This window comes from Scyliorhinus canicula, chromosome 6 (assembly GCF_902713615.1).
Source record: "Scyliorhinus canicula chromosome 6, sScyCan1.1, whole genome shotgun sequence".
NCBI classification, from domain to species: domain Eukaryota; kingdom Metazoa; phylum Chordata; class Chondrichthyes; order Carcharhiniformes; family Scyliorhinidae; genus Scyliorhinus; species Scyliorhinus canicula.
This window is the reverse complement of record NC_052151.1, coordinates 26,052,091-26,073,189: the sequence shown is the minus strand read 5'-3', so window position 1 is coordinate 26,073,189 and position 21,099 is coordinate 26,052,091. Positions and strand designations below refer to the sequence as shown.

Genomic DNA, 21,099 nt, shown 5'->3' with positions numbered 1-21,099 from the left:
GTCCCACAGTGCTGTTAGAGAGGGAACTCCAGGATTTTGACCCAGCGACAGTGAAGGAACGGTGATATATTTCCAAGTCAGGATGGTGAGTGGAGTGGCTTGTGGGGGGGAGCTTCCATGTGGTGCTGTTCCCATATATCTTCTACCCTTATCCTTCCAGGTGGTAGTGGTTGTGGGTTTGGAAGATGCTGCCTGAGGAACCTTGATGAGTTCCAGCAGTGCATTGTGTAGATGGTCCACACGGCTGCCATTGTGCGTCGGTGGTGGAGGGAGTGAATGTTTGTGGGAGAGAAATCAAACTGGTTGCTTTGTCCTGGATGGTGTTGAGCTTCTTGAGTGTTGTTGGAGCTACGCTCATCCAGACAAGTGGAGAGTATTCCATCACACTCCTTACCTGTACCTTGTAAGATGTTGGACAGAGTTTGGGGGGGCAGGAGGTAGGTTACTAACTGCAAATATCCAAGCCTCCGACCTGCTCTTGTAGCCACAGTATTTATGTGCAATTCCCTTTTAAAAGTTAATATTGAATCTGCCTCCCCCTTTCAGGCAGTGTGTTGCAGATCATCACACTTCACGTATTTATTTTATTCCCCACCTAGCCATCTGCTTTTTGTTTTTGCAACCTATCTGGAATCCTTTCGTTATCAACCCTCTTTGCAGTGCAAACAGAGTTTCTCCCTGTTTACTTTATCAAAACCCTTACATTTTGAACACATCTGTTAAATAGTCACTTAATTCAGAAGGTTGAGGGTTTAAGTCCTGCTCCAGAACTGGAGCACAGAATTCTAGACTGATTCACTGCTCCAGTGCAGTGTGGAAGGAGTTTGCTACTCGTCTTTCAGATGAGATGATAAACCGAGGCCACGGTGCGCCCTGTCGGGTGGATGTAAATGATTGTGTGGCACTATTTTCTCTGGTGCCTTGACCAATATTTTGTTTTAAAAATCTCTATTGTGTTCCTCGTTCTGGGTGAGTGTACTTAACACTCAATTGGCTCAGTTTTATTCCTTGGCTCTAGAGTCGCCAGGTATCCTTATGATACCGCCACGAGGTTCAAGTTCAAGTTCAGATCAATGACTCAATACACCAGTTATTATTAAACACATTTATTATTACACAGTAAATCGATACTCATGCAACTAATACTAACGGACTAAACTATTCCTACCACTATAAGCCAATACTTATCTTCGATAAGGGAACACACTGGATCAGGGAACAATGGCCTCTTGTTCTGTCCTGAGACTGCAGACTTCCCAGTTGGTACGGGCTAAGGGGTCAGGAGTGTCTACTCTCATAGCGAGCGTTGGTTGGACACTTACTTGTCGGTGTAGCTGTTGGCCAGGCCTCTCCTTCTCACGTTCAAGTTCTTAGAGAGCTGCTGCAAAGGTGTTCTGCTGGGAGGGCCGGCTAAGAGAGCGAACTATACTTGGGATCTGTCCTTTATAGGTCACAGGGGCTTTGCGCCCATCTGGGCAGACCCTATACCTGCTTGCAATCGATTGGACCTCATACCAATCGATTGGTTTGAATTCCCCAATACTGGGGCTGTTTCCCGATCGCTGGGCGGTTCTTGGGGCTGTTTGTAACTTATTGTCCGGGACTCCTGCTGGCGCCGAAGAGTCTGGCTTGATCTTTGTTATTCTCGATTGTGTCCATTGTGCCCGGGAATCACCGGGAATCGCTCAATCAATATGCGCAACTGTTAGTTTCAGTGCTGTCTGGTTTCTTTGCAGACAGAATACACAGGGAGATTCTGCAGCCTGCCTGTTTTCCTTACATTGTCCTGTTTTCCCTGCATGCATTTCAATTCTCCATTTTGTGTCGGGCAGTGGCCAACTTCGGTGGCTACAATTGCCACAAGTAGGCTTACATTAACACTGCAATGAAGTTACTGTGAAAATCCCCTAGTCGCCACACTCCGGCACCTGTTCGGGTACACAGAGGGAGAATTCAGAATGTCCAATAACAGCACGTCTTTCGGGACTTGTGGGAGGAAACCGGAGCACCCGGAGGAAACCCACACGGACACGGGGAGAACGTGCAGACTCCGCACAGACAGTGACCCTGGCGCTGTGAAGCCACAGTGCTAACCACGGTGCTACTATGCTGTCCAATATTTTTCCCTCAGCCAACATCATAGTGCTATCAGAGGCAGTGGTGGTGGTTCGAATCCCACAAGGGCAGATGGTGAAATTGGAATTCAATTCACATCTGGAATTACAAGTCTAATGACTGTGAAACCTTGTTGGGTGTCATAAAAACTATCTGATTCACTAATGTCCTTTAGGGAAGGAAAATGCTGTCCTTATCTGTTCTGGCCGACATGTGACTCCAGATCCACTCTTTGCCAATGACACCCACATCCTGTGAGTGAATAGAGAAAAAAAATACAGATGGGAAATTGGCAAATGTCTTAACCAAAATTGCAACAGTGATTAAGATCCAAAGTTACTTCATTGGTTGTAAGGTGCTAGTCTTTCATTAACTTCCTCTGCTCAGCAGTGATCCACAGTGAGTCTCTGCTACCATTGACTTTGTATAGATTATCCTGTTCAACACTTGTGCTGTATCCCACACATAGCTGGTCAAAGGTACTCTCCTCTGGCAGAGACTCCTGGAGCCAGTCTGGGAGAATGACGTCTTTAGATCAATCTACCAAATCTGATTAGATGCATTCCGAAGGTTTTACCGCACAATCTCCCGCATCCATTTATCCTACCCCCTCAAGCAACCATTTACTTTTTCCACCTCTAATATTTCTACAAGTAATGAATAAGTGGGCAAAATGCATTTTTTTTTAAGTAGACATGAGCGTGATTCTCTCAGCCCAGGCCGGGTTGGAGAATCGCAGGGACGGGCGCGAATCGCTCGACGCCGGTCCGCCGATTCTCCGGAGAGCGGAGAATTGGCACCATTCACGTCGGTGCGGCGCCGGTTGGGGGCTGCTGTGTTGGGGCTGGCGCAGCGAAGGGAGCCACTGCACATGCACATATTTGCCGCCAGTCCCACTGCGCATGCGCAGACCAGCGGTGCCCATCTGATGCCGGGATCAGCAGCTGGAGGGGCGTGGGTCACTCCAGTGCCGTGCTGGCCCCCCTGTAGGGGTCAAAATCGCTGCTTCTGAGACCATGTTGACACCGTCGAGAAACACGACGGCGTTTACGCCGGAGTCAACACTTAGCCTCAGGATCAGAGAATCTCGCCCATGATTTTGTTCTCCCAGGTTTTTTACAGTTGCCGCCTGTCCTTCAATTCGAGGGAGTCGTCTACCCAGGGTTGTGACTTTCTGCCTGAAAGTGACCTGAATCGTCTGGTTCTCAACCCGTAGATCCTTGGGTCGTGGTTTGATTTGTTTTTCAATTTGTTCCTTCATGGGATGTGGGCAATATAATCCGCGCCGGCATTTGCTGCCCATCCCAGATTGCCCTTGAATTGGAGTTGCTTGCCAGGCCGTTTCAGAGGGTAGTCAAGAGGCAACCACATTGCTGTGGATCTGGAGTCACACGTAGGCCAGGCCGAGTAAGGACAGCGGATTTCCTTCCCTAAAGGGAATTCGTGGATCAGACCGACTTTTACGGAAATCGGTGATGGTGAGATTCATGGATGGTCACCGTGACTGAGACTAGCTTTTCAATTCCATATTTTATTCATTTTATTTAAATTCCACCAACTACTGTGGTTTGATCCCTGGAGCATTCAGGCTGGGCCTCTGGATTCTTCACCCAGCAGCATTCCCACTTTGCACTGTCTTCCCTATGATTAATATATACATTTTTGGAGACTCCAGGGCCACTGATGTGGATAAACTTATCCACTGATGTGGATAAACTTTTGGTCAAAATTCATCCTTCAACCAACATCCATTTTAATTCTTGTTGGAGAATCGAGGACTAGTGGGTCACCGTTTTAAAATAAGGGGCTGCTCGTTTAAGAAGGAGAATTTTCTTTGAGTCACTGGAACTCTCTCACTCTAAAGGTAGTGGAAGATGATGTCTTTGTGTGTTGTTAAGGCAGAGCTTTTTAAATAAATTTAGAGTACCCAATTATTTTTTTCCAATTAAGGGGCAATTTAGCATGGCTTATCCACCTACCCTGCACATCTTTGGATTGTGGTGGTGAAACCCACGCAGACACAGGGAGAATGTGCAAACTCCACAAGGACAGTGAATCGGGGCCGGGATTCGAACCCGGGTTAGGTAGGTAGCAAGGGGGTGATCAGGGGGTGGGCAGGAATGTGGGTTGAGGTTACAATCTGATCAGCCATGATCGTAGTGAATGGTGGAACAGGCTCAAGGGGCTCCTAATTTGTATGTTTGTTATGTCACTGTTCTTTGTGGGATATGCAAAATAGTTTCATTTCTGTACGCCACATTGGGTCGGTGTATTCAAAGCTACTCTGTGTGTGTGCAGTGCTTTGAGAGATGCAATGTTTCGAGATGGATATAATAAACGTGTTTGTATCAATGTAAGACAAATGGTTGTAACCAATGTATGGCTCAAGGTCGAGGAATTACATGTTTAAAATAGGACCTCATTACAGTATATTATGCTAAATGGTATTTATATATAGATAAAGTATATCCAGGTTAATACTGATAAGCTGCATTACAAGTAGTGGAGGTAAATTTTAAACTGGGCATGAGGCCGACCTTCTTTACTCAAGTGTTTGAAATAACCTGTTGGCTGATCTCCATGAATACAAAGCATTAGTGCTGTTAAAATGTTTCAAGCTACTTCACACAGTGGATTGTTGGAAGGTGGAGGCTGTTGCTACCTAGGCAGATTCTGTGTCATGCTCTCCAGCACGTCTCAGCACGGTAACCTCCAAAAGGATGGGGGCTGCAGACCGATAGGAAGAGCACTCATCTCCGGGTTCCCCTCCAAGTCAGTCATGTGTCCTGACTCGGGCAGGTAGTATCTTCCTGGGTCAAAGTTCAGAAAGAGCCGAGTGAATGGGAATGGCACCGAGGGTGTATGGTCAATGTACGATCTGCAGTGGTTGATGAAGGCGACTTACTGCAACCTTCTCAATGGTAACTTGGTGTAGGCAGTAAGTGCTGGCCTTGCCAGTGAGACCCCTGGCCCGACGGGGTGGGGGAAATAACTGCAGAGTTAAATGACCAAGAGGAAATGTTTTAGTCCAGATTGACCAGGTGGAATAAGCGGGGAGACAGGTTGTGAGAGGGATACAAACAGTTTGCAAAGAGATAGTGATGGGTTAAGTAGGTGAGCGAAAAGTTGCCAAATGAAGTATAATGTGGGAAAATGTGAAGTTGTTCATCTTGGAAGAGAGAACAAAAGAACAGAATATTACTTAAATGGAGAAAAACTGCAGAAAGCTGCAACGCAAAGGGATTTGGGGGTTCTTGTGTATGAAACACAGAAAGCTCGCACACAGGTGTGGCCGGTAAACAGGAAGGTCAATAGAATGTTGGTCCTTATTCCACCGGGGTTGGAGTATCAGAGTCGGGAAGTCTTGCTGCAACTGTACAGGGTACTGGTGAGACCACATCTGAAGGACTGTGAACTTCATTTAAGGAAAGAAATGGCCTCATTGGAGGTGGATCAGAGAAGGCTCACGGGGCTGATCCCTGGCATGGAGAGATTGTCTTATGAGCAAAGGTTAAACAGGTTTAGACTCTAAGCACTGGAATTTGGAAGAATGAGAGGTGATTTCATCGAAATATATATTCAATTCAACAAATGGGAACAAAGTCCCACAGGCTTAGCTGCATGTTTCCTGGCGCTCGCAATGTCGAAAAACACATGGCTACGCAACACAACCTGCATTGTGTCAGATGCCTCATTGGGAAACCCGTGGCCGAGGCCGCATCTTGCCCTGTTTTGTACGTTGGGGAGTTCCACGCGCTGTAGTGTAGTGAGAGTTGGGGAGTCATTTTTAAACGGCGTCTTGATCTCCGAGGCCACTGAAGCAATTCCCGACCTCCCTGTGCCAGGCTGGCACTGCCAGCACACCACCCTGTCTGAAGGGCATGCAGCTGGGAGCCTCCAATCTCCCACCACGAGTGAAATTCCATGAACGACATTCGCCCGAGGTCTCCGAGGTGAAGGGGATGAATCCCAAAGCCTCTGGTACCTCAGGAACCCGCACATTAGAGTGAGACTAGCTGTCTTGCTGTAATATGTAGATTTGTCAAAAACTGATCCTGTCCACAATGGGCAGGATTTACATCGCAATGTCTCGCGAGATCGCGTTGGATCTCACGCGGTGTTGTGAGCCGGTTAGAACCCGGGTGTGGGGTCTCCCGGCTTTTATCAGCCACGCTGCACCACGGCGAGCTGCTTTTCTGGGATCGTGTGGCCCATAGGATTCTTAAAGGGCTGACAGGGTAAATGCTGAGAGGATGCTTCCCTGAATGGGACAGTCTAGGACCAGAGGGCATCACCTCGGAATAAAGGGCTGCCAATTTATGACTGAGATGAGGAGGAATTTCTTCTCTCTGATGGTTGAGTCTTTGGAACTTCTGGCCATAGAGAGCTGTGGAGGCAGAGTCCATGGGCGGGATTCTCTCGGGCCGGGCTGGAGAATCAACACGTCCGGCGGGAATTGTGCCACACTGCCCCGACGCCAGTATTCTCCGAAGAGCGGAGAATCGGTGCCATTGGTGCTGGCGCGGTCGGCGCAGCGCCGTTCTACGGTGCACGCCCTCCCCTCGGCGATTCTCTGCCCGGGATGGGCGAGAGGCCGTACAAAAAAGCCTGCTTTCTGCCGGCGGTGTTCTAACTTGGTCTTACCCAGTGGGACTTCGGCGTGGAATGATCCGGGTCCGGACTGTTGGGGGGGGGGGGGGGGGGGGGGGGGGGGGGGGGGGGGGGGGGGGGGGGGTGGGCTCGCTGTGGCCTGGCCTGTGATCGGGGGCCCTACCAATCGGCGGGCTGGCCTCTCCGGCTGGGGGCCTCCTTTGTTCCGCGCCGCCCACTGTAGCCCTACCCATGGTGCGTCTGGGCCGGGGCCGGAGAAGGGAGACACTGTGGCATAGCGTGAAATCGCGCCGTCCAACTGCGCAGGGGCAGACCCGCGGTGCCCGTCTGACGCTCGGGATCTGCAGCTGAAGCAAGCGTGGGCCGCCTCCAGTGCCATGCTGGGATCCCTGTAGGAGGTCAGAATTGCTGCTCCTGAGGCTATGTTGACGTCGTCGGGAAATGCGGCGGCATTTACGATGGTGTCAACGCTTAGCCTCAGGATCAGAGAATCCTGCCCCATGTGTATAATTATGGCTGAGATAGATAGAATCTTGATCAGTAAGGGAATAAAGGATTACGGAGAAAGGCAGGAAAGTGGACGTGAAGAATGTCAGTTTAGCTATGATCCGATTGAATGGCGGAGCAGGCTCAGGGGACCGAATGGCCTGGTGTCTGTGTTGGTGTGTCCCTTTGTGTGTGGTAGTGGGTGTCATGGTGTCAGCTTAAGATGAATCACACATATCATGATGCACCTCTAGATATATAATATATATTAGATACATTTATCTTTTTTTGGAATATAATAGATCATTCCTGACCTTAGACTTGCATCGCTCACTCAATAAGGTCAAGATGAGATAGTTGCCATTGAATTAATGGGGAAGCTGATAAATGATGAGGATGAACATCTTAAGCAATTGATGGCGGATGTATTTGATGGCAGGTGGAGGTTTGGACAATGAAACCGCCAGAACATGCATCCAAACCCAGAACTGGAAACCTGCACATTCCCTCCTTCTTCCCTAGATTCCCTAGTGCTATCTCTGCCACTCCACGCCTCCAAACATGGTGGTGTGGTGGGAGCTGCTCGCGATCACGTCACCTGCTCCTTTTTAACCCTTCAGTAACGTGCTTCATCTTCCCGGCTTCTTTCCATAGATATCCTACTCGCCGAGGGATGCGGATGACAGCGACAACTCTGAAGGAGAGAATCAGGAATTGGCGCTGATCGACCAAGGTAGGCATTGAAGGCCTGGTCAGTCCTGCATTGTTAACCATGCTCAGTAAAATTGAAACTGTGCGCAGACTAAAACTGTCGGGAAATGATCTAAAACCATATTTTAAAATGAATTTGGTGGAAAGTTTGCTTTCTCTTTAGTGACTCCTTTCACCCAGGCTGCCCTTTGACCCCAGACCCCACTCTCCCTAATTGCGGCAAATCGCTGTTTTTTAGGAACTTCCACTTGCAGGAGCTCCTATTCCCACATTTCAACATTTCCTCTGTGGGCATGGGTTAGTCACCTTATAACTTGTGAAGTGGCGGGAAGGCAGTCAATGACATACTGGTTGACCTTGCGCATCAGTGTCTGCACCCGCGAAACCACTTTCCATTGGACTCTTTGGTCATCAAATGTGAACGTTATTTTTTTAAATTCCTCCCTGTCCGCCCCCTCTTTTTTATTTCTGAATTAGTTTTAAACGTCCCCCCCCCGGCTGGTGTACAGGTAACCGCAAGATAATTACACCCCACCTGGCACTGATGGGCTGTCGTGGTGTTACCGTAACTAGGGAATTGGAACTTTAGTAACCTGGGGAACGTTGAGATCCCATTTACAGTTTCGGGGATTAGGTTACATTTCAGTTGAATACGTGTCCGTTCTTTTAAGTTGATGAATATTTCGTGCCTACCTGCTTGGTATATTGATACCTCCGTGTTCGCATCGGCTATTTATTTGGCACTGCCCCACCAAGGTTACAATTGTTGTTTTATAATTTAGCAAATACCTCTTTCCACTTAGCAACTGCTAATAGCTGGTTGCAAATGCACCACCCCTCAGTCCCTGGCTATTTCTCAGGCTTGCGTGGGAAGGCATTTAATATTTGAGGTGGGAGGATGGGGGGAATAATTGGATATGGCCCTACAACCCTCCGATATCTCTTGTGGTCCTCCAGTTCAGGCCTCTTGCGCGTCCTTGATTTTCTTCACTGTGCCATTAGTGGTCATGCCTTTGGCCGACTAGATTGTAAACTCTGGAATTCTCTCACTTAAACCTCAGTACTTTTTCTCCCCCTTTCTCTTTTTTTCCTTGGGATGCTTCCCCTCTTCCGCTTCACTGCTTCTCTATAACACCAGCTCTGGATAATCACTCCCTGTAACGTGCACTCTCGGAGTCCTTCCTCCACGAGTCCTTCCTTCCTCTAGCTCCAAGACATTTGCGTTTGAGCGAGTCAGCCTGGGAAACATGGTTGTACAGCCACATGGGCCTTTAGGATATCAGTGTTCTGGAAATTCCTGCCTAGGGCATCAGTTTCTGCAGCCCCCTGCTGAGGACACAAAGGACCAAGAATTTGAACAATTACAAGACGTTTTGAGCACCAACAATTTGCGATGTGGAGCTGTATTTAGGTCGAACTCTTTGTGTTTGTCAGTTGGTTCCTTTCTTCATTTCAGGCCAGATTCCTTGTCAGCCAACCAGGACCACTCAACCGTTAACGAGTCAAGAATTGTAATTTAATATTTGCTCTCTTGCTGGGCTTTTTTGAGTGTTGAAGATTAAGAGGTGATCTAATTGACATGTTCCAGGTGGCCGATGAGTTTTATTAGCTCGACAGAGAGAAACTGGGCGGGATTCTCCGGTACCCCTAACCGCGTGTTTCTCGGAGCTGTGCCGTTTGCTGGCGGCTGGATTCTCCACTCGCGCCGCTTATTGATGAAATTTCCCATTGAAACCGCCCCACGTCACCGGAAAACCTACAGGTGGGGGTGCGCTGCCCGGCAGGATCACAGAATCCCAACCGACGGAGAATTCCGGCCGATATTTCCTCTGGTGGGAAAGTCTAGAATCAGGGGACAGAACCTTCGACTCGGAGCTGTACCATCCAGGGGTGAAGAAGGAAGCACAAAGTCACCAAAAGATAGTGGAAATCTGGAAGACCCTTCTCCAATAAAGCTATTGTGGCTAGGGATTTAATTGGAAATGTCAAAAATGAGTGTTTTCTTTTGTTAGGCAAGGGTGTTTACAGTTGCGGAACCCAAAAAAGTGGGTAAAGGGAGTTAAGAGACGGGTCCGCCATGATCTAATTGAATGTTAGAACAGAGTTGAGGGGCTGAATGGCCACCACCTTTTCCTCTTCCTGATTTCCCATTCCAGTTCAGGCCCAAACTCCTAAAATTATTTGGGTTCCTACTCATGACGCAGGTCTCTTGCACCTCTGTCGTGCTATTTATGCAAATGTTTCAAGCTGTCTTGTAGCGTCCTATACAGTTTTGGGCCTCTAATGAATCTTCTCTTTCCTTCGCTCCACCGTTGCTGGCTGTCTGCTGCCTCGGCCCGAAGATGTACAATTCCCTCCTTAAAAACCTCTCTGCTGCTCTCCCCTCCTTTTAATACACGTCGTGAAAACCCACATCTTTGACCAAGCTTTTGGTCACGTGCCTTGATATCTATCTCTCCTCCTGTGACTCAGCGTCAAGTTTTGTTTGCTAACACTCCTGTAGAGTTTCCTATATTAAAGGCTCTTTGTAAAGGTAAGTTGTTGATCTTCTGATGAGCAGGAGCACCTTGTTGTCCCAAATATGAGCAACTTGTGACCTTTTCACTAGGTGTAATGCATGTGTACAACTGCTAATACTGCAACATGTCTGAGCTGGACAGCACTTGAGTAACATTGATGATGGCGCCAAGCATCTTGCACAGAGTTGTTGCCACATTTGGAAAGAGTAGGAGAGATGATGAGGACAATCGAGGAGTAGTGTGCCACTGATGCTAAACTAAGCTGTTTTAAAGATGCAAGAGTGCTGGGTGAAGAGTGAGATAAGGGAGGCAGTGGCAAACTGGTTCCGCCGTTGGGTTAGGAATCCAGAGACCCAGGGTAAAGACCAGGTTCAAATCCCGCCATGGAGGTTGGAAAAATTTAAATTCAATAAAAATAAAATCTGGAATAATGATGACCATGGAACCATTGTAGATTGTTGTAAAAACCCATCCGGTTCACTAATGGCCTTTGGGGAAGGAAATCTGTCGCCCTTACCTGATCTGGCCTACATGTGACATCAGATCCGCAGCAATGTGATTGACTCTTCAATAAAAAAAAAATTGAGCATGGGATGTGTGGGTGTCAGTGTCAAGTCCAGCATTCATTGCCCCCTAACTGCCCCTGAGCATGGGTGGTAGTGAGCCATGCCACTGACATCTAATGTCTAGCTAGGCCATTTCAGAAGGCAGTTAAGAGTCAACCAGAGTTCTACGGCTCTAGAGTCAGTAGGCCAGACCGGGTAAGGATGGCGGATTTCCTTCGCTAAGTGAATCCGATGCATTTTTACAACAGCCTTGTGATCACTATGACTGACTGGCACCAGCTTTGTATCCCTGATTTAGTTAACTAAATTTAATTCTTCAGCTGCCATGGTGGGATTTGAATCATGCCCCTGGATCATTAATTTGGATTGCTAGTGCAGATATAACCACAAAAGTGGTGAACAGAATGAGTTAACGTTGGAGCCAATGTGATGTGTTTGGGTTTTTAATGAATGAATTTTCAGCTCCGCTTTTATTCAGCAGAGGCAAAATCATACTAGACGGAAACATCTCATTAGATACGTGCAAATGTTTGTTAGGACTCTTGAGAATTGTCTGGCCAAAATCTTTCTCAATCTGTGAAGTGTGTGCTGGGGAATGTTAACTGTATGCATTACGCAGCAACCTCGCTCCGAATCCAAATCTTTCTTTAGCTGGCACAGGAATGAGGGGCTGAATAACCTCCTTCAGTGCTGTCTGATTCAATGGCTTCTTTGTTAATTGAGAAGGGTACTTCCTAAAATGGCATCTTGTTTTTCTAAACTCTTCACAGAAAGTCAAAGGAATTGCTGCCTGTCGCCTTCGTCTCCCAGCCCTGCACAATCAGGAGCACCTCTGCAAAGTACGGACAATATTTGACCCGCTGGACTGCGATAGCTCTGAGGAGGAGCTCGAGCGCATCAACAGAGAATTTGGAGGGGAGAAGCGCAAGTGGTCTCAGGTGAACCGGCTCAGTTGCTACAGCGACAGTACGTCCTCTAGCGACGAAGAGGTCAAAGACTTGTGTGGCATGTCCTTCAAGCCCGTACAGCAGGCCGAACAGAAGTACGACTGCGGGGAGCCCTGTGCCCTTTAGTGCCTCCCCTCTCCAGAGACTCCACCCCTTGGTCCGAAGGCCCTCGGGACAGATCATACTGGCTAGTGTTGGCACCTCGGTTGACCAGGCGACCCCGGTGCAATAGCACAGCAGGCCCAAGACTGCAGCCGGCCCAGCCTGGACTTGAGAAATGCAACAGGTTGGTGAAAAGTTGGCTGGGATCTAACTCCTGGCGGGTGCTACTTCCATGGTGAATAAATAATCACCGTGAGGTCCCTGAATGGCGGTAGGCCTGATGTATAGAGCTCCTGTTACACGTGGCCCACTGCTCTGAGGATCGGTACGACAAATAGGCAACAACATCAGAGCTCCACTCTTCAGGAGGGTGATAGAACTGAGAAAAAGCTACTGGGGTTAAGAAAGTTCTGCTTAGTCTAGTTCCGCATTGGCCAACAGTCCAGAGGATTAACAGACTGCATTAGTACAGATTCCAAAGGCCGGTAAAAGGCATTTTATAAAAAGAACAATTGTCCTTGACATGAGCATTGCAGAAAAGGCTAGCATTTATTGCCAGGTCCCTAATTTCCCTTAAGAAAGTAGTGGGGAGTCTGCAGTCCAACCAGTGTAGATACACCCACCTTGCTGCAGCGGCTTGATAAAACTGAGATGCCAGTTCAGAGGGAAGCTAAGAGTTGACTGCATTGCTGTGGATCTGGAGGACCAGGTAGGGATGGCAGATTTCCTGTCCCGGAGGCATCATCCGATGGATTTTCATGACCAGAATTAATGGAGTAGCGTTTATTCCCGGATTTATTATTGAATTATTTAAATTCCTGCAGCTGTCATGGTGGGATTTGAGTTTGCCGCCCTGGCGCATTCAGCCAGGCCTCTATCACTGGCCAGCAGGCATTTCCATATTGCTACCATCCCCACTGGAATGTATATGGTGGGCTGGATTCTCCCGGAGCTCGCGTGTTTCTTGATCCGGCGCCGTTCACCTGGCAGCGGGATCTCTTCTTCCCGAACCTGTTAATGGGATTTCCCATTGAACCACCCCATGCAGGTGGGGGGCATTGCCGGCCGGAACAGAGATTCCCAAATTCCGGAGAATTCCGGCCAGTATCTTCCATGACCTAGATCGACAAAGTGCCTTTCAGCCAATGAAGTACTATTGAAGCCAAAATAGAAAATGCTGAAAAACTCAGCAGGTCGGCAGCTTCTGTGGCCGAGAAACATTTTCTGTTCTTGAAATTGTCAGGCTGGAAATGTGCTGGCCAGTTTGCGCACAGAAGGCTCCCGCAAAACAGCAAAGCGGATAATGAAACCAGAATCATCTTGTTTAATCATGTTGAGGGATAAATATTGACCAGGATATCTGAGGGGGGGGGGGGGCGTTTTTCTAGCTGAGAGTACAGACATGGCCTCCGAAAGACCACACTCCTTCAGTAATGCTTCTTGGGTGGCACAGTGGTTGGCACTGCTGCCTCTCTGCACCAACGACCTGGGTTCAATTCCGACCATGGGTGACTGTCTGCGTGGAGTTTGCACAATTTCCCTGTGCCTGCGTGGGTTTGCTCCGGTTTCCTCCCACAGTCCAAAGAGGAGGGTTTGGCCGTGCTAAATTGCCCTCTCGGTGCCAAAAGGTTAGGTGGGGTTGTGGGGATAAGGTAGGCTTGGTAGGGGGCTCTTTCAGAGGGTTGATGTAGGCTCGATGGGCCAAATGCCTCCTTCTGCACTGCAGGTTGTGAGGGCAGGTAGACGATGGTAAGAGGAGGGTATGAGGTAACGGCGTTGATGGTGAAATCGTGCAAATAATGGCAGAGTCTGTTGCTCTTAACACTGGAAACCTAGCGACCAGTGATTTATGATAAGCAGGCTGCTGTAACAAGATGCTTTTTAAATTCAACAATCAGTGAGGGTGGATTCTGAGCAGATTCCTGACCCTCCCTGCAAACCTGGATAATGGTGGGGGAACTGGGAGGGGAGAGGGGGTGGGGTAGGGTTTGGAGACTTTTCAATGACTAACTTAGGTTTCCTTTAATAAGACCCAGGAGGACAGAGGAAGTAAAGGTCCGAAAATAGCCATTTAAGGATAGAGTCCCTTACTGCATATCGCACATCCGGGACATATTCACTTCAGAAAAGCCTGTGATCTGCCTGCCAGAAAGATCTATTAGACTCGTGCGAACAGTTTGGTAGGACTGTTGAGAATTATCTGCTCAAATTCTTTCCTTTCTCGAGGCTCCAGCAAACATGTGACACCGACGTTAATATGCACGATCGATTTTATTTTTAAAAAGTGCCAAATGTAAGTTAAGACAGGTATACAGGACCCTATGACAAAGGGAATCACTAGGGTTTTAGAAGTAGTGAGGATGTCTATATATTTAAGCTTTATAAATAGGGGCATGATGGAGAATCGCTGCCTCGCTGAATAATAATAATCACTTATTGTCACAAGTCGGCTTCAATGAAGTTACTGTGAAAAGGCCCCAGTCGCCACCATTCCGGCACCTGTTCGGGGAGGCTGGTACGGGAATTGACCCGCACTGCTGGCCTTGTTCTGCTTTACAAGCCCCTGCCTGACTTTTTTTAAATGGCTCACCCGCAATTCTGATTTTAATTCTCCGTGGTGGGGTGGTGCTGGACTAGAATCTGGCCCTGGAATGAGTGTAGGACTGCGGGGCGTGTGAAGCGGACTGGCGAAGGCTGGCCTCTGTGCGCCGGTACTTTGTTGAATTCAATAAAAAAAGATTAAAACTAGGGCAGCACGGTGGCTCAGTGGTTAGCACTGCTGCCTCACAGCGCCGAGGTCCCAGGTTTGGTCCCAACTCTGGGTCACTGTCTGTGTGGAGTTTGCACATTCTCCCTGTGTTTGCGTGGGTTTCGCCCCCACAACCCAAAGATGTGCAGGCTAGGCGGATTGGCCTCACTAAATTGCCCCTTAATTGGAAAAAATGAGTTTGGTACTCAAAATTTATAAAAAAAAGATTAAAACTAAAATTTAAAAAACAGCCATCAATTTCCCCCCCCCCCCTCACCCACCCCTTCCGCCACACCGTCTCCATGCCCCATTCAAGCCATCTCCTGCTCCCTACCCATCCTTCATGGTGCCTCCTATCCCTTTGCCCCATAAACCTTTGACACATTTATAGCCTGTATGTCAGCTTAGTGTAAACTCGTACCAGCCCTTCCCCACCCCCCCCCCCCCCCCCCCCCCCCCCCCCCCCCCCCCCCCCCCCCCCCCCCCCCCTCAACGCCCTTTTCTCTTGCCTCCTCTATGCCAGCTCACCTAGTGTCCATCATGGACAAACTTTAAATACCATGTAGAAGGGGCGGCACGTGGAACAGTGGTTAGCATTGCTGCCTATGTCGCTGAGGACCCGGGTTCGAATCCCGGCCCCGGGTCACTGTCCGTGTGGAGTTTGCACATTCTCCCTGTGTCTGTGTGAGTTTCACCCCCACAACCCAAAGATGCGCAGGTTAGGTGGATTGGCCACACTAATTGCCCCTTAATTGTGAAAGAAAATGGGAACTATAAATTTATAAAAAAAACATGTGGATGTAAAATAAAGTTATCTCTTAATTACATCACTATTTTAAACAAATACTGTAATAAAGAACAATGGTTAGCACTGCTGCCTCACAATGCTGAGGACCCGGGTTCAATCCCGGCCCCAGGTCACTGACCGTGGTGGAGTTTGCATATTCTCCCCGCATCTGCGTGGATCACAACACAAAAGATGTGCAGGGAAGGTGGATTGGCCCCTAATTGGAAAAAATAATTGGGCACTCTAAATTTGATATTAAAACCAAGAACAAAGAAAAGTACAGCACAGGAACAGGCCCTTCGGCCTTCGAAGCCTGTGCTGACCATGCTGCCCTTCTAACCTAAAGCCTTCTACACTGCTGGCGTCTGTATCCCTCTATTCCCATCCTGTCCATGCATTTGTCCAGGCACCCCTTAAACGTCACTATCGTACCTATTTCCACTACCTTCCCCGCAGCAAGTTCCAGGCATCCACTACCCTGTGGGTTTTTAAAAAACTTCCCTCACACATCTCCTCTAAACTTTGTCCCTCGCCGTCCATACCAGGCAACATCCTGGTAAACCTCCCTGCACCCTCTCCAATGCCTCCACATCCTTCTGGTAGCACGGCAACCAGATTAACACTATATTCCAAGTGTGGCCTAAATAAGGATATTTAGCTGCTATATAGCTGCAGCATGACTTGCCAATTTTATACTCGATCCCCCGGCCGATGAAGGCAAGCATGCCGTGCGCCTTCTTGATACCTTCTCCACCTGCGTTGCCACTTCAATGACCTGTTCACTGTACACCCAGATCCCTCTGCCTGGTCAATGCCCTTTTTAAAAAAAATAAAAAAAATTTAGAGTATAATTCATTTTTTCCATAAAGGGGCAATTTAGTGTGGCTAATCCACCTACTCTGCACATCTTTGGGTTGTGGGGGTGAAGCCCACGCAAAACACTTAGAAAATGTGCAGACTCCAAACGGACAGTGACCCAGAGCTGGGATCGAACCTGGGTTTCGGCGCCGTGAGGCAGCAATGCTAACCACTGTGCCCACCGTGCTGCCCTCTGCCAATACTCTTAAGGATTCTGGCATTTACTGTATATTTCCGATCTGTATTAGACCTTCCAAAATGCATGAGCTCACATTTGTCTGAATAAACTTCATCTCCCATCTCTCCTGCCCAAGTCTCCAACCGATCTGTATTCTCTGACGATCCTTATCACTATACACAATTCCACCAACTTTGTCGTCCGCAAACTTACTAAACAGTTACATTTTTATCCAAATCATTTATATATACTACAAACAGCAAAGGTCGCAGCACTGATCCCTGTGGAACACCACTAGTCACAGCCCTCCATTCAGAAAGCACCCTCCATTGCTACTCTCTGCCTTCTGTGACTGAGTCAGTTCTGTATCCATCTTGCCAGCTCACCTCTGATCCTGTTTGACTTCACCTTCTGTCCCAATCTGCCATGAAGGACCTTGTCAATGGCTTTGCTGAAGTCCATGTAGACAACATCCACTGCCCCTTCAACAATCATCATTGTCACTTCCTTGAAAAACACGATCAAGTTAGTGAGACACAACCTCCCCTTCACTAAACCATGCTGCCTCTCACTAACATGTCCACTTGCTTCCGAATGGCAGTAAATCCTGTCTCGAAGAATCACCTGCTGGATGATGATAAAACCATTTAATCCATCGAAATTTCTTCAACTATTTTCTTACGAAAACAGACATTTAACCACTTGGAATGATCAAACAACTGCTCACTTGTTAATTTGTAAAATCAATCATTGCAGCACAAATCCTAAAATGATAACCCGCACTCTTTTAACTCAGCAGCCGTTTTGTTTAAATTCAAAGCTGACAGAGTCGTCTAGACTGGAAAAGTTGGCTCCATTCTCTTTTCACAGATGCTGTCAGACCTGCTGAGATTGTCCAGTGTTTTAGAACATAGAACATTACAGCGCAGTACAGGCCCTTCGGCCCTCTATGTTGCGCTGACCTGTGAAACCACTCTAAAGCCCATCTTACACTATTCCCTTATCGCCCATATATCTATCCAATGACCATTTAAATGCCCTTAATGTTGGTGAGTCAACTACTGTTGCAGGCAGGGCATTCCACGCCCTTACTACTCTCTGAGTAAAGAACCTACCTCTGACATCTGTCCTATATCTATCTCCCCTCAATTTAAAGCTATGTCCCCTCGTGCTGGACATCACCATCCAAGGAGAAAGGCTCTCACTGCCCACCCTATCTAATCCTCTGATCATCTTGTATGCTTTTTTTTTTCTTTCCAATTCTAATGAACCCACCAAATTCAGACCAGTTCTTTCCAGTCCGTTAGCAGATTTGATCAGGGTTCACACTTCTGGCCTACCAAAATCCCGCTTCGGGAAGGCAGCTGATGATTGACTTGGCCAACTGCCTCCCTAAAATGCGTGTGCATGAATCCCAACCTGGATCTAGTCCTGTTCCTGTGAAAATGGGAAATGCTGGGCGAAATTCTCTGTGTGGGAGACTTGTTGATGCCGGGACTAAATTGGGTGCGGCTCAGAAAAGCGGCCTACCTGGGGAGTACGCTGCGTCACCTGGGACCTACCTGGGTCTATTGCCAGAGGCCTGCTCCGCCATTCTCCGCCCCCTGACTGGCTAAGTCCTGACAGTGTGGATCCAGCTGGTCAGGATACTCGCGTGGCGGCTGCAGACTGGTTGGGATCGGGCCAACTGCAGGGCGGGGGGACCTTGTAGGCGGCCAGTAAATGCTTGTGTGTGCGTGAGCTCCTGATTGAGCTTGGTCCTTGATGATACAGCTGCATATGAGCATGTCCACATGGGGTGGGCCTGGATGGTCCCCAAAGAACCAGAGGCCATCTGAGCATTTAAAGGACACAGCACTCAGCAATGTGAGCAGCCAGGAGTCTGCAAGTAGATCCAAAGGGGTGCGTTTAAAAGGCAGACTGCAGCAATGGCGGTCTGAGCCAGGCCACCCCAATCCTGAGGGGGACACCCCAATTGCATGGACATGGCACCAAGTCACTACCCACTACTGCCCACATCCTGGGCAGCCATGCCCTAGTAAGCCCCACTGTTTATGGTTTTTCGGTGCTTTTTTAGCCTCTTGTTCCTCCTCTGCAACCATGGCACCCAGTCCCCGTTTGTACATGTAGTAATTCACATTCGTGAGATCTCAGCCTGAGAGGGGCAGAGCATGAAGTGTCCAAGCCACTAATCACACTAAAATGCATGCAAATGCCGGTTTTGCATGCTGCCGTTGGCGTGGGGCGTTATCGACATCAACGAGAGACTGGAACGTGAACCTGCGCCAGGCGCTGACCTCAATTTTGGATGGATGCCTGATCACGGTCATGTTTGCAACGTCGCAAGGCGGAGAAATTCGCCTGTTATGTTTTGGGGGTAAGAGAGTATTTCCGCTACCTGGGCCTCTGTTTCTGTCTGCTTTGAGTTTCACTTTGATTCTTTGTAAATTAAGCAGAATGGAAAACTGCCCACAGCAAAGGCAAAGGGATAGGCCCTTACCAAGCTGAGACACAGCCTCCCATTCAATATTTCAAAGCCGGAAAGAATGCAATCAGTCCACACACTCACTACCTTTAAGTTCGATCCATCCCGGTTACGAGCCCCCAATTTGTTACAGACGACTAAGGGTGGCACAGGTGAGGTTAGCACTGCTGCCTCACAACTCCAGGGTCTCGGCTTCAATTCCGGCCACGAGTGACTGTCTGTGCGGAGTTTGCACGTTCTCCCTGTGTCTGCGTGGGTTTCCTCCGGGTGCTCTGGTTTCCTTTACAGTCCAATGATGCGCAGGTTAGGTGGATTGGTCACACTAAATTGCCCCTTCGTGTCCAAGTGGTTAGCTGGGGTTACGGGTGGAGACATGGATATGTGTGGGGTACTCTTTCCAAGGGCCAGTGCAGAGTCGATGGGCTGAATGGCCTCCTTCTGCACTTTAAATTCTATGAAAAGTTAATATACTGAACCAGACACAAGTTTCAAGACTATGCAGAAAAGATAGATTCATTCCAGGATAATATAAGAAATTGGGCGTTGTTATTTTTCTAAATAAACTTTATTGAAACAAAGGAAAAGAAAACGCAATTTAACTTTCAGACTTCACAGATCTAACACTAACAGATTATATACAATTCAACTTTAACACAAATCCCCATCAAACAAAACTTGGGTTTAAACTCTGCTCAGCTCAATGTTCCACTTGCTCATCCAGGCAAAGGCAGCACTTTGATTGGAGAAGCAATCTTCCTCTGCTGGGGACATCTTTCATAATCCTTTGTCAAAGCTTTCTCTCTCTCTGACTTTTCCCATGATCCGTTCCATGGCTGCTTGTAACTTTAAGCTTGCAGGTTTCCTGGCCTCCTTACATGCTTCACTGTAACTGTTTTACGACTGCCTGTTCATCACCTCTTTCTGTGGCTCTTTGTCATGACCTCTTCCACTGGCTGCCCACCTTCTTCACTGCTTGCCTTTGTTCCCAAAATGAATTCTCTCTTGCTCTTGCTCTCTTTTAAAATAAATAAATAAATTTAGAGGACCCAATTATTTTTTTTCATTTAAGGGGCAATTTACCGAGGCAAATCCACCTAACCAACACATCTTTGGGTTGTGAGGGTGAAACCCACGCAGACACAGGGAGAATGTGCAAACTCCAAGGCCAGTGACCCAATACAGGGATCGAACCCAAGTCCTCAGGGTTATAGGCAGCAGTGCCGACCACTGCGCCACCGTGCCACCCTTCGCTCTCTCTTTCCGCCCCCCCCCTTACTCTCTAACCTCCGCCCAGCCCTTCACACACAGCTTCCTCCTTGAGGTGGTCAAATCCGAATCTATTCCCATTCTTTGGCTGATAGCCCATTCCCGTCTACGCAAAAGGCCGGAGCTAGGTCATTCATATGCAACTAGATTATCATTAGGTCCTCCGACTCTATTAATCCTACAGGAATGTCCTGAGGAATAATGGGTCTGTGCTGAATCGTGCTATGCGTTCCTGAATGAGGTTAGGTTTGAATGGGAGCCTGTGACTCAGCTAGGTATGGGCGGACCCCTTTGCCTCTGCAAAGCTTTCCATTCTGCTGACAGTCAGACTGCTTCACTTTTTAGGCCCCCCATTTCTGAACCCACAGTTCTAACATCTCCCGATCGTGACACTGTTCACATACCCAACATATAAGTTCAGTCTTGTGCCCATTCTCACTATTTTCAATGCTGTCCTGTCTCACCCAGTTCACATGACTTGACACTCTTAAACGCTGCATCAATAACTGACTCATCAGTATACTGTCCATCATGAATAATAATTTACAACCACTAAACATTTTACTGGTTACAGTTCATTTGCTATGGAACACTTGCTGTGATAACTGGCCTCATGAGCAATATATTATTGGCAGGGCAGGTAGATAAGGTGATTTAAGAAGGCATATGGGATACTTGCCTTTATTAGACGAGGCACAGAATTCAAGAGCAGGATGATC

The 21,099-nt window shown here is 48.1% G+C and overlaps 1 pseudogene; it reads left to right on the top strand.

The window, feature by feature from the left end:
- Positions 1-12,361, top strand: part of LOC119967043 — a 28,633-nt pseudogene extending 16,272 nt beyond the window's left edge.
- Positions 12,362-21,099: the final 8,738 nt, after the last annotated feature.